We start from the raw sequence: 14,406 nt of genomic DNA, 5'->3' as shown, positions 1-14,406 counted from the left end.
ATCCTGCCAGGTCTGCCCCCTTCCCTGCACCCACTGGACTTCCTTTCCCCATGGAGGAGAGTGAGCATCCCTGGCTGCAAAGAGCCCACACTCGAAGGGGGTTCTGTCCCAGCTTTAAACGGTATGTGGGGGTGAGATGAGATATCCAACATGTGGTTCAGCTGGTGATCAAGGGACAAGGCAAAGTTAAGGGACTACGACTCCCCTGGAATCACCTTAGCACCCCCTTCCCTGGGGGCTCTTTTGGGAAGAGTTAGGGATTCCTGGTTGGAATGGTGGTGGGGGGGCATCTCCTAGGGGTCTTCGGGATTTATGAAAGGAATAGGACAGGGGTGACTAAGAGGCAGAGAAGAGGTTCATGGTTGAGTTGAGATGAGCTGGGCTGTTTCGGGTGGTCCTCTCCCCATTTTCAGTATTGATATTACACTACCCAGGTAAATGTGGAGGGGGGCAGAGTTGAAGCTTGAAGAGTAAGAAAGAAATGTCTGGCCCCTTTATCAATCTCCAGTGGGCTCTCAAAACTCACCTCCTTAGACCCTCACCTTGGAACCAGGGAGGAAACTGAGATTAGATGGAGACCCCAGGTGGTTCTAGGGAAGGAATCACTTAGTGTTGTTTCCTATGGAATTTGCACATAAACCCCCCTTTACCTTCAGAAACCCCCCAACCTCTGGGAAGAAAAAGTGCCCCCCAAATGAAGAAGGGATGTGAGTTCCCACCCAGAGCGTAAACAGGCCGAAAGGAAAGTGAGGTCCTTGCCCCGGGGGAGAGAGGCGGAGTTGGACTCCTCTCCCCTCCAAAATCTGTCCAAGAGGAGTTTCACTGTCCGCCTGGATTCCAGGCCCTCAGAAGGGGCAGGGGAGGCTAGGTACCCAGACACCTGGGATCCTGTCTTCTTCAGCTGCTGAAATGCTTGGGTCTCTAGACCTACAAAGCTTGTGAGGCCCTCATGGCACCTACCTCCCCTGGGAGGAAAGAATTTAATGGGGGTCAAGTGCCGGAGCTCTGAGCAGCAAGCAGTTGTGAGCCAAAGGCAGGAAATGCTCCTCAAGAGCCATCCTCCCACAGCCAGCCGCCTTTGAGTAGTTTGTTCACTGCACTCCCTCCTGGAGCAGCCAGGAGGGAGGACCTGGGAAGGGGAAAGAAATTGGGGTGGAGAAAGAAGGAAGCAGGGCCTGCCACTCACTGCCCCACTCCCCTCCCCTCCCTGCTAGAGCCTCTTGCTGGCAATTTCCCGTCCCTCCAGGCCCTTCTCAATCTTGGGTGTCTGAAGTTCCATCCTGCCCAGAGCCTTTGGCCCCACAGTCAAAGCCCCCCCGCCCCCCCCCCAGGTCAGAGGTCTACCCCCTTGGCTCCCTCTACTTATCCTGGGAGCACTAGATGCCCCATCCTCCCAGGTTGACTGGCGGGGGATGCGGAGGTGGGGGTGGGGGTGGAGTTCCTCCATGGTGAAACTTCCCTGGTTTCCTATGCCACTTCGTCCTCACTTCTCAGGACACAAACCACACTTTCTCTTGCTTTAGAATGATCTGAGATCCTGTCTGTCTTTCCACTGCGCTGAGGGCTCCTAGAACTCCACCCCACAGAAATAGAAGGTGAGTCACTTATGCCATTTAAAATAGTCTAGTAGCCACATTTTAAAAAGTAAAAAGAAGCAGGTAAAATTAATTCTAATAACATACGTTATTAAACCAATATAGCCAAAATCGTATATTCAAATTAAGTCTTTGGAATTTAGCGTGTATTTTACTCTTATAAGCACAGCTCAGTTTGGCTTAGTCCTGTGCTCAACAGTCATGTAACTAGTAGTTACCATATGGGACAACACTGCATTGAGGTCAGGAATGGAGGCCCAGGTCTACACTAAAAGTCCAGGTAGCATCTGTTTAAAAAGCCCAGTTGTTGGAACAAGATAGTTTGAGCTTGAATACTAGTTCAACACTGTGTGACCGTAGATAGGTCCCTTAACCACTCTGAGCCTTAACTGCCTCATCTATAACATAGGTCTAACGAGCACCATAGAGTTGTTGTGAAGGTTATGTGCATACAACAACAGCTGGCACACAATGGGTACTTAATAAAGGTTGCGTTGTCTTCATCTGCGTATGCTGCTAACATTGGCCCCAAACAATGAACTGAAAGACTAAATGAAACAATTAGTCCTTTGCTCTGCAGCAGATTGCGGCAAAGTCAGCTGGGTGGAGTGAGATTTGTCTGGAGAAGTTGGAACAGGACGGAGAAGGAAAAGGCTGTGGGTGGCTGGCAGAAAGCTCCTTAGAGGGCCAGGTTTACAGATGTGCTGCCATGGAATTGGGAAACAGTAACAGAGCAACATACGGCTGGGATGATTCATTGCTGAAATGAAGCTTCTGGGGTTCAAAGTAGGGAGGTCTGGAGCCCCGGAGCCTTCACAAAAGGCCTCACAGAACAGGGTGAAGTTTGGAAAGCCAGCCGGCAGCGGGTGATCGGAGTTTGCAGAGTTCGGGGAGGAAGGGACTAGCTGAGACAAACGGTTTGATTGGAGTCAGGCCCACCCCCTTGCCAGTACCCTCCCTCCCTTCCTTGGAAGAGGATTTCCTCGAGGGAAGGGTCTGAGGGCTGCATTTTGAGGCTACAGCGCCCTCTGCTGGGTTTGGAGACCTGGGCAGCAGCAAAAATGAGTGGTGCTGCCGATTGGGGGGGTGGGGGGAGGGCGAAATTCTGTTCAGAGAAAATTCTGTGTCAGATACAGACCTTCCTCATCGCCAGACAGTCCTGAGAAGTTCACACAATAAAAATCCCTTAATAAAAATGTGGGAAATTTATGCAAAATGAGGAAGGTAATTGCCCTGAAGGTAATTGCCCATCGGATAATCATTATTTGCTCAGTTGTTGAAGATATATGTGTACTATATTAACTTTACCTCATAATCCTTTGGAGTTATAGAGCTATGAGTTAGAGGCAAATAATAATAGTAATAATAATAACAATAATAGTAGCAAATGCTTATATAGCCCTACTTTGTGCCAGGTACTATGCTTTTATTATTTTATAGATGATGAACTAAGGCACAGAGAGGTTTACATCACCTCCCTACTGTGACACAGCTGACAGATGGCCAAGCCAGACTGCTCCGGAGTGTGTGCACTGAAACACCATGCTACTTACTGCTTCTCGGAGATAATCGAGACCATTTCCTCCCTTACGTGAGAGATGGTGCTTGTAGATGCTCCATCTAGACCTTTCCAGTCCTGATTCTGATTCTCTGAACACTGCTCAATAGTGTTTGTTTTTTTTAAAAAATCAGGGCTAACATTTGTTGATTTTTTGTGCACTAAATACATGCCAGGCACTGTGCTAAGCACGCTGTTGGGTGACCCCATTGAATCTCTGTTGTGGCCCTATGAGATGATCATCTTTTACAAATGGGCAGGTGTGTTTGTTTTCTATAGCTACATAACAAGTGACCACAGATTTAAAGGCTTAAAGCAACACACATTTATTATCTGATAATTTCTTCTTGTTCCCCCTCCCCCCCCAATTGATTTCAAAGAGGAAGGGAGAGGGAGAGAGATGGAAACATCAATGATGAGAGAGAATCGTTGATTGGCTGCCTCCTGCACACCCCCTACTGGGGATCGAGCCTGCAACCCAGGCATGTGCCCTTGACTGGAATTGAACCTGGGACCCTTCAGTCCGTAGGCTGACGCTCTAGCCACTGAGCCAAAACAGCTGAGGCTATTATCTCATAGTTTATACGGATTAGAAGTCCAGGCATTCTCATCGCAAGGAGAAATATTTTTTCTTCTTTTTTCTTTCTTTCCTTCATATTGCATCTGTATGAGAAGATGGATGCTAGCTGAAACTCTTGTGGTAATTATTTCACAATATATGTAAACCAAACGATCATGGTGTATGGCTTAAACTTATACATTTATGTATGTCAATTATTTCTTGATAAAACTGGGAAAGAAAAAGGAAGTCCAGGCACGGCTTAGCGCAGTGGTCAGCAAACTCATTAGTCAACAGAGCCAAATATCAACAGTACAAAGATTGAAATTTCTTTTGCGAGCCAAATTTTTTAAACTGAAACTATATAGGTAGGTACATTGTTATTCACTTAATTAGGGTACTCCTAAGCTGGCCTTTGCTAAAATAATAATAAAGCCACCAACACAAAATAATTACAATTCTTAAATTGATGACAAAAATACCTGTAGGATTTGCAGCTGGTTGGAAAAATACAGGTAACTTTATGCTTCGAGTAGGTACTTTTGTCACCTGCGCGCGATTTGCGGACCCGACTAGCACTAACCACTGCACAACTCGTGTATGAATTGTGCGTGCCTCCCCCACACTGCATATCCCATGGCCCGTGTCGGGTCTCCCGTCGCTCGACCAACCGACACCCCCCACTTCTAACGCCACTTCTTCAAAATAGACTCGCCCAGGCCGAAAACCGACTTCTGCGCATGGGCCACGAAGTTTCAATCGCACTGTATGTGCGCGCCTGTACATGGTATTTTGTGGAAGAGCCACACTCAAAGGTCCCAAGAGCCGCATGTGGCTCACAAGCCACTGTTTGCCGACCACTGGCTTAGCGGGTCCTCTGCTCAAGGTCTCACAGGTGCAATCTAGGTGTTCTTATCTGGAGGTTTGACTGGAGAAGAAATGTTTCCAAATTTAATCAGATTATTGGCAGAATTTTTCCTCCAGGGCATAGGACTGAGGATCCTGGCTTCTTGCTGGCTGTCGGCCGAAGGCAGTTCCTTTCTACCTGGAGAAAAAGCACCAGTAGAGTGTGTGTGTGTGTGTGTGTGTGTGTGTGTGTGTGTAAAGATATTTATTACAAGGAATTGGCTTTGGGAGCTGGCAAGTATGAAGTCCACCCACATTACCAAGAATAATCTCCTTTACAAAATATCTCCACAGCAACACCTAAGTAAGGGTCTGATTAAATAATTGGGTACTATAGACTAGCCAAGTTGACACATAAACTCCTAACATAGCTGCTTGCATCACCAAGCCAGCAGCTCACTCTGGAGTTGGGAGTGACATCCCACCCCCTTTGCCACTGCTGCGTTAAACCCCTACGAGCCCCAGAGGACCTCCTTCCCAGAGCTGGAAGCTGTTGGGAGAGGGAGCTTCCAGTCTGGAAACCCCATTTCTGAGATATCCTGGGAGCAGAGGAGGAGTCCCCAAGGCCTTTGCATGGCCTCTGTACGACGGTAGGTGGCAGCACACGCATTCTCGTTGCAGCCCTGGGAGCTGTGCGCGCACTTCCGGGTTGGGCCAGGACCTAACAAGGCACAAAGGAATGTGGTTGCCTCAAGTTGGACCTCCGTTCAGTCCCCAGTGCCCGAAATAGAGTTCGGTAAACAACCTCCCCTCCAACCCTCTCCCTGTCTCTCTTCCTCTGGGCATAGTGCTAGGAAATCCCCAACGAATTCCAGTTTTAGGTCCGGTACTGCTTTCTTGCCTGCTTAATCTTTGCCCTTTCGGTACCACCTATTGAAATGCTCTCCCTTTCATTCCACTCTCCTAACCATTCTCAGCTCAAATTTTTGTTGTTGTTCTTGTTTTTAGAATTGGTTACCATGATCTTAAACTTTATATATGACGATGAGTGCCAAGAAAAGTATGACAAAGAAAGTGACCATTAACACAAGCATAGCTTTAGCCAGGTTGCCCAATGGTTAGTGCATAGGCCTGCATACTGAAGGGTTGCAGGTTCAGTTCTGGTTGGGTGTTTGAGGGAGGCAATCAGTGGATGTGTCTCTCTCACATCGATGTTTCTCTCTCTGTGTCTCTCTCCCTCCCTTCTATTCTTTCTAAAAAAAAAAAAAAAAAAAAAAGCCATGGAAAAAATATCCTCTGGTGAGGATTAACAAAACAAAACAAAAAAACAAGCGTAGAATTCTGAGTTCAGAGCCCTGTTTGACAGGCCTGTGCCTCTGCCTGGAACTGTCTGCCCCAGTTTACAATACGCTGCTCTCAGCTCAAATGTCACCTCTTTTAGAGGTGTCATATGATTGTAGCTGAATTTAAAGTAGCCTCACCCAGTTCCTCTCTATTGCATCACCCTCTACCGCATCATCTTCCCGGTACCTGGCTGTACCTGAAATAATCTCACTTATTTGTGTATTGTCTGTCGTCCCCCAGCCCCCTCGATGAAGGACCTTCCTGTCATGCTCACCTCAGTATCTCCAGCATTCAGAGCAGGGCTGTTTCAGGCTGGGCACATAATAAATATTTAATGAATAAAGGAATGAATATGCTGAAGAATGCACTCCAAGAAGCTGGTCTAGCATATTGGACACCTCCCACATGGCCAGCAAGCTTTCTTTTTTCGCCTCTGAATTATATTTTCATGCCTTTGGGCATCCTGAATACCATAGGCTCCTTTATTCTCACCGCCTTAATTCGATTCCAATACACACTCTTAAGTTCCTGTCTTTCCTCTGGGTGAGCAGGGATGGACAGGCCATGTTTGAATCTGATAAGCTGTGTGACTATAAACAATTTATTAGACCTCTCTGAGCCTTGCTGCTTCTATCTGGTCCATGAGGATAATTATGCTACCAGCTATTCGGATTATTTTCAGATTAAATAAAATGACACCCACAAACTGCATGTAAATACTAAAATGTTTAAGAAATGTCACTATTACTAGCTTAAAAGAGGCAGTGATGAATGGGAAGGCTACAGGGTTCTGGTCTCAGCTCTTCACATACTATCTGTGTGACCTTGGCCAAGTGACTCTACCAGCCTGGATTCCCTGTCCTTTCCCACAAAATGGTTGTGATAACAGTGACAGCTATTGCACAGCATAGTTGGGATTTCAGGGAAAGTTCGAGATGAAAATATGAGGTGTTCTTACTTTTCCCTGGCGGAGCATGGGGAGGGGATCATAGTAGGAGCCCAGGGACAGCCCCTCATGTGGCATGTGGTCACTGGGGGCCTGTTCTCCTTTGCATTGTATCCCGGGCTCCCCAGGAGACAGAGCTAGTTCCACCCGGCCCAGAGACAGCTCTTGGTTTCACCATCTACACTGCCTCTCTCTGTAATGAGAAAGGAACAAAAGTCTGATTTCACAGATAAGCAAGTTACCTCCCCACCCCTGACCATGTGGTTTTGTTGTTGTTGTTTTTTAAAGCTACCCTTTGTGCCTTCGAAGACATGCAGGTTCCAGCTGATAGGGTTCAGAACATGTTATCTCCAAATATGGCAGTGTGACATCTTGCATATTTCAAGCTGAAGGGATTTAAGAAATGGCATGTGCAGGACTTTCTGACCTTCCCCTGAAGCAGGTCATAAGACCTTCATGTGAGAAGTGCCTTCCCTATACCAGGAAGAAAGGAGCATCCTTATTCTGAAAACTAAGGGACACCGAGAGCGATCTGAATGAACACATCTTGCTTGCTAGCTTTCTCCCAGTTTACTATGCTTACCTCATATTCTCTGTCCTGTCGTATCTTTCTACAACGTTCATATCTTTCTACAATGTTTCAACCTAGCTTAAAACCACTCAGGTTTAACCATTTCCTTAGGTTCTCATTTCCCTATGAAGGCTCCCCTATCACTTAAAACTTATATTATGTAAATATGTATGCTTTCCTTTGGTTCATTTGTCTTTTGTTACAGGGGTCCCAGTCAAGAATTTATTTTTTAAAAATATATTTTATTGATTTTTTACAGAGAGGAAGGGAGAGGGATAGAGAGTTAGAAACATCGATGGGAGGGAAACATCGATCAGCTGCCTCCTGCACACTCCCCACTGGGGATGTGCCCACAACCAAGGTACATGCCCTTGACCAGAATCGAACCCGGTACCCTTGAGTCCGCAGGCCGACGCTCTATCCACTGAGCCAAACCGGTCAGGGCCCAGTCAAGAATTTAAAAGGGTAGAGGAAAAAGATAGCTTTCATCTCTGGCCCAGCCGTCTATCCATGCTTATTGATCCTACACATTTTTAGGCTGGAGGTTCATAGAGTCAGACCCACTCTTGCCATTTGGCTGCCAAGAGTCTGACCTTGGGTGAGGGTGAGGGTGAGGGGTGGGGATGTCTGGAAGAAAAATGGCAATTCTATATTCTTTCCTTAGTTCTTCTTACCACCGATTCTTGTTATTTGGAGCCAATGACTTTCAACTTTTTTTTAGCTCTTTCTTTCTTCCTTATTTTAATCATGCTTATTTCCAGATATTTTTTATTTCTAAATAATAGGCTCATACCAATATTTCTTGATTTTTTTTTAAATGTCGACATTATCTATTGAATTCCTATTATGGAAGATTTAGATCTCTAGAATTATTGTTCCTTTGCCACACCCCCACAATATACTTTTATCAAACATTTCTATTAGATCAATATTTAGTCCTTATATTATTGTGATTGTAAATATTATTCACAGTTAAATCATGTTGTATAGTAGGCTTACTATGATCACATTTTTTTTTCATATAATTTCCACTCATGAACTTAATGGCCTCTCCTCCCATTTGTTTAGTTTTGTATATTCTTTTTTTAAAATATATTTTTATTTATTTCAGAGAAGAAGGGAGAGGGAGGGAGTGTTAGAAACATCAATGATGAGAAAGAATCACTGATCCGCTGCCTCCTGCAAGCCCCACACTGGGGATTGAACCCGAAATCTGGGCATGTGCCCTGACCAGGAATAGAACTGTGACCTCCTGGTTCATAGGTCCATGCTCAACCACTGGAGCCACACCAGCTGGGCAAGTTTTCTATATTCTGATTCCTCTAGAAATATTCTATTTCTATCACTGATTCCTCCCCCTTCCCCCCTACACACACACATTCTAGAGAGGTGTAAATCTCTCTTTCAAACCCACTAGATATTCCATCAGATTTCTTTTTGCCAACACCCTTCCTAGGGCCTCTGTCCTCCCGTGTCCTCCTGTTCTCATCCGGACTGGATTTTTTTTCTTTTAGGCCTGCTCTACAGTTGTTATCCTGCAATGTCTCTACACTGTCACCCTGGGAATTCTCTTTGCCTTTCTGTCAGGTTATATCTCTGCTTTCTGGGTCTCAAGTCTCCCCTTTTCTTATCTTACTCCTTTGTTTTGCTGTAGAACTTTCTCTAGTGGCTTCCAAAGAACGAGTACATGGGAAATACTCTTTTTGAGTGCTTGCAGGTCAAAAATATCGTTTTCCTCTTTCAAGTTGATGAATAGTTGACTGGATATAGATTTCTAGGTTGGCAACCGTCCCCTCTTAGAATTTTCAGGGCATTACTCCTTACTCTCCTTCCCTCTGGTGTTTTAGAGACATCCAACATCATTTCACCTCCCAGTCCTTTATTTGTGACCTATTTTTCCTGTTTGGAAAGCTTCAGGAGCTTCTCTTTGACCCACGTGTCCTGAAATTTCACAACACTGTACCTAGCAGCAAGTTATTTTTAATTCATTGTGTTGGGCCTTCTCAATTTGGAAACTCAGGCCCTTAGTACTAGAAAATGTTTATATGTTATCTCTCTCTCTCTCTTTCTCTCTCTCTCTCTCTCTCTCTATATATATATATATACATATGTATATACACACTAGTGACCCGGTGCACAGATTCCTGCACATTGAAAGAAAATTAATTAGAAGGTGGCCAGCATGGTGGGACTGGGTGAGATGGACCAGACACGCCCTGGAGCCAACCTCCCCTGTTCCTCCCCCACCGGCCGCACCTGGGGTGGCACAGTGGCTCAAAAGGCATCTGCGGAGTGAGCGGGGTACTTCCAGCAGGTGGGGTCCCTCGGCCTGGCCTGGATTGGGCCAAAACTGGCTCTCCTACATCCCCCAAGGGGTCCCGGAGTACAAGAGTGCACTCTGCAAAGTTGCTGTTGTATAGGGTGTGGGACGCAAGTGTGCAGTAAACCAGATTCGGGCTGACAATGCCCCAGCAACAACATAACTCATGGCCAAAGGTGGAATTGTGTGGCCCTGCAAGGAATGGGGCTCCTTCCTCTCTAGTTTCGGGGTGCATCACCCGAGAACCGTCACTGCCAAGTCACTGCAGTTTGGCAGCTCCTGCATTGAGCGTCTGCCCCCTGGTGGTCAGTGCATGTCATAGCGACCAGTTGGATGGTCAGACACTTAGCATATTAGTCTTTTATATATAGATATATTTTTTAATTGTTTAAAGTATTACATATGTCTCCTTTTCCCCCTGATTGACCTCCCTGCCACTCCCACCCCCCTACATGTTATATCTTTAATATTCTCTTCCTTCCATTTCCCCTGTTCGTTCTGGAAATTCTATTATTCAGATATTGAATCAACCCTCTTATCTGTTATTTCCCATTTCCCCTCTTATCCTTATTTGGTGACCACTATGTGCCATTCATTATTCTGAGTGCTGGGGATCTAAAAGGGAACAAAACTGAGAAAAACCCCTGCTCTCATGGAGTCTAAATTACATTTTAGAAAGCAATAAGTATTATGGAGAAAAATAAAATTAGGGAAAGTCCAGCTGGTGTGGCTCAGTGATTGAATGTCAACCTATGAACCAAGAGGTCACTGGTTCGATTCCAGGCGAGGGCGGCACATGCTGGGTTGCGGGCTGGATGCTCAGTAGGGAGCATGCAGGAGGCAACTGATTGATGTTTCTATCTCTCTGTTTTTCTCTCTCTCTCTCTCTCTCTCTCTCTCTCTCTCTCATCTTTATTTCTCTCTCTATCTCTCTAACCTTCTTCCTTTCTCTCCCTCTAAAATCAATAAGAACAGATTAAAAAATAAAATTAGGGAATGATAGGCAGAAAGAACAGCATATACGAGTACCTAAGCCAGTAAGTGGAGCAGGCTGATGCAGGAACAGGCCCATGGGATGAAGGTAAAGCCTGGAGGTCAGTGTGTCCAAAGAGGTGGGAAGCAGGATGCAGAGAGGAAATGAAGTCTGAAAGGGGAGGTGGAGGTAGGTGCCCTTTACACTGTGGATGATAGGGAAGGCCACTGAGGTTTGGAGCAGGGGACTGATGTGGTCTGGCTGACCTTTTTACAGGATCACTATAGCTCCTTTTTGAGTGTAGGAGGTCAAGATGGAAGCAGAGCACTTAGTAGCTATTGAAATAAAGAGAAAGTAAAAGTGACTTGGTCCACCTTTTTACTGTTTTCCGGGAGATTTCCACAACTTTATTTCTATTCTTCTATTGAATATTTTATTTCTGCTTGAGAAATTTGAACTTCCAAAACTTACTTTTTTTCCCTTATTGAATTTATTGGGGTGACACTGGTTAACAGAATTATACAGGTTTTAGGTGCACAATTCTACAACACATAACCTGTACACTGTATTGTGTGTTCACCACCCCAAGTCAAGTCTCCATCCGTCCATCACCATTTACCCCCCTATAACCTCCTCCACCCCCACCCCCCATTTCTGGGCCATCAACACACTGCTGTCTGTGTCCATGAGTTTTTTTCCTCTTTTGTTCTTTCCCTCCTTTTAATCCTCACCCAAGGATTTTTTTTTTATTTGAGAGAGAGAGAGGAAGGGAGAAGGAAGGAGAGAAAGAGAAACATCGATCAGTTGCCTCCTGTATGCACCCTCACCAGGGGTTGAATCCTCAGCCTGGGTATGTGCCCTGACCAGGAATAAAACCTGCAATCTTTTGTTGTAGTGGATGATGCTCCAACCAACTGAGCCATACCAGCCAGGGCCCCAAAGTTACTTATTCTTTTTTTGCATCCCTTGTTCCCTGATGTGATCTTATAGTTTTGAGAATACTGATTATAATTCTTTTGAAAAGATCTTTCATTGTTTTGTGTGTGTTTTTTTGAGAGAGAGAGAGAGAAACATTCATGTGAGAGCAAAACATCTATCAGCTGTCTCCTGCATGCCCACTCCTGGGGATTGAGCCCACAACCCAGGCATTGGCATGTGCCCTGGCTGGGAATGGGACTGAAGTGCACGGGAGGATATGCAACTGACTGAGCCACACTGGCCAGGGCTGATTATAATATTTTTGTGGTTTCTTTTTATGCTTCTATTATCTCTGACTCCCCTGAATTCCTTTTCCTGTTTGCTTTTGGGGTGGGGGTGTCTTTATTTTTCTTGTTACAGGTTTCCTTCAAATGTCTGATAATCCTTGCCTACCTATTCTTTTTATTTCTTATTTTTAAATATATTTTTATTGATTTCAGAGAGGAAGGGAAAGGGAGAGAGATAGAAACATCAATAATGAGAATCATAGATCAACTGCCTCCTGCACACCCCCTAGTGGGGGTCAAGCCCACAACCCCAGGCATATGACCTTGACCAGAATTGAACCTGAGACCTTTCAGTCCGCAGGCTGATGCTCTATCCACTGAGCCAAACCAGCCAGGGCTTGGCTACCCATTCTTACATAACAAACAACTGAGTGGAAGCTCTGTGTAAATGGGGCTACTTGAATGATGCGCTCTTCTGTGGACTATTTGGGCAGGAACATGACCTTTATGTTGGGGAGATCCTACCCCTCACTCCATTTTTTTGGTACATGTTTTTTCTCTGTAAACCAATTTCCTAAGAGGGACCTTGTGGCCTTTTGCTGGGAGAAACACCACTCTCTGATCATAATGTTGGCTGTTACCGAATCTTCCCATTTTCAGCATGGTCTCTCCTTCCTTAGCTGTGCCAGATATGTTAAAGCCTCTCTGGTTTAGCTTTTCCCAGCAAAGGAGAACCCTCCAGTTTGCTGGGCAAGAGACTTAGATTCTAACCGCTCTCCAAACTGCCTTGTAACCCATCCTGTTTTCAGCCCCGTCTACACCCTCACGGTACCTGGTGATTCCAATTCCTGAGCATTTCCAGTACTCCTCAGCATTAATCAACTTGCTTCCTGGTTTCCCCACTCCAGAACTTCGCTTTCTCTATTCTATTAAAGTCATTTCCATTTACCTATGCTTTTCAGCTTCCAAAATGTTGACATCTCTTGTCTGCTATTGTCCCTTCTTCAGGTCTCCGTCTATGTGAATTTATGCTCTTTTCATCCTTTCCTGTCATTTTAGTGGGGTTGGTAAAGGGAAATGGGTAATTGTGTCACGCCTCATCAATCTGTCACATTTACCCTCAAGTCTCTTTACAATATATAAATTATGTGTTCTGCCTCTCCTAGGTGGGGAGCTCTTTTCACCACTTAGAACTGTATTCTGCTTGGACTGGGGTAGGATGAGGCAGAGGGTAACAAAAGGAGATACACGCCCTTCCTCCAAAAAATTACACTTCATTTGACTCAGGGTGGGTAAGGGCCATTTTCCATTGTGTGATTTCTCTCAACTACTTTTTTCAAAAGCAGGGAAGTCCTGCTACCCATCCTGTGTTTTATGTATTTTGGCTAAGAGAGCAAGAGGGCTGGGTGGGGTCCTCAGGAAGGTCATAAAATAGGAAAAATTGATTCATAACCCATACAAAGTTAGTGCTGGGCATGGGCAGTAGAGATTACCAAATCCAATTTCCTTACTTTATAAAAAGGAAACTGAAGCCCAGACAGCTTTAGTTCATTTGGGTCAACTTCGGTCACTCAAGAAGTAACTCTTCTCAAATGATCGCTTGAAAAATGCCAAGTTCTTAGCAGTCATTGGGTCTTTGGTTTCCTCTGCCCTAAGGCGTGCACCCATTGCTGTTCCTCAGGGGAAAAGGTCGTTTCAGAGGTCGTCCCGCTCCTCACTGTACCTAGTTTTACTGCATGTAGCACTCGTTAATACCAGAAATTATGTAATTATTTATCTGATATTCCTCACTGGAATGTAAGGCCTATGAAAGAAGTTATCATTCCTGTTTCGTTCAGTTTAATCCTCAGGAGAACTGGGATTTGAAACTAAGAAATCTGGCTCTAAAATCCGCGCTTTCAGCCACTATATTATGCTGCTAAGCAAATAAAGGCCGGTTTTTCTCATTTGACAGAGCGTCGGCCTGCGGACTGAAGGGTCCCAGGTTCGATTCCGGCCAAGGGCATGTACCTTGGTTGGGGGCACATCCCCAGTGGGGAGTAGTGTGCAGGAGGCAGCTGATGGATGTTTCTAACTCTCTTTCCATCTCCCTTCCTCTCTGTAAAAACTCAATAAAGTATATTTCTTTTAAAAAAGAAAGCAAAGGCGGAGCTTCTGCAAACACAGGGAAGGAGGAGGTTAACGAAAGATACACACAGGAAAATCAGCAGGTGGAAAACATCCGGAGGCGTGCGTACCGCGCCCCCTGTGACCTTTCTCTCCGGAAGCACTTGCCCTCCCCGGCGCGAGTGCGCACGCGTTGTACTCACGGTCGTCCCGGGAGGTGCGCCCAGCCGACCACAAAAGGGAAAGGTTCCGCCTCTCGGGCTAAAAGGCGCATGCGTCTCGGGGGCTCCGATTAGGACCCACCTTCTCGCTTCCTCCCTCCCTAGCCGGCGCGCGCAGGGTGGGCGTGGGAGGAGGCGGGGAACTGTGGAGGGGAGCGAGGG

This window comes from Myotis davidii, unplaced genomic scaffold (assembly GCF_000327345.1).
Source record: "Myotis davidii unplaced genomic scaffold, ASM32734v1 scaffold109, whole genome shotgun sequence".
Classification (NCBI taxonomy): domain Eukaryota; kingdom Metazoa; phylum Chordata; class Mammalia; order Chiroptera; family Vespertilionidae; genus Myotis; species Myotis davidii.
The sequence above is the reverse complement of the archived record's forward strand: the minus strand, read 5'-3'. Positions refer to the sequence as shown.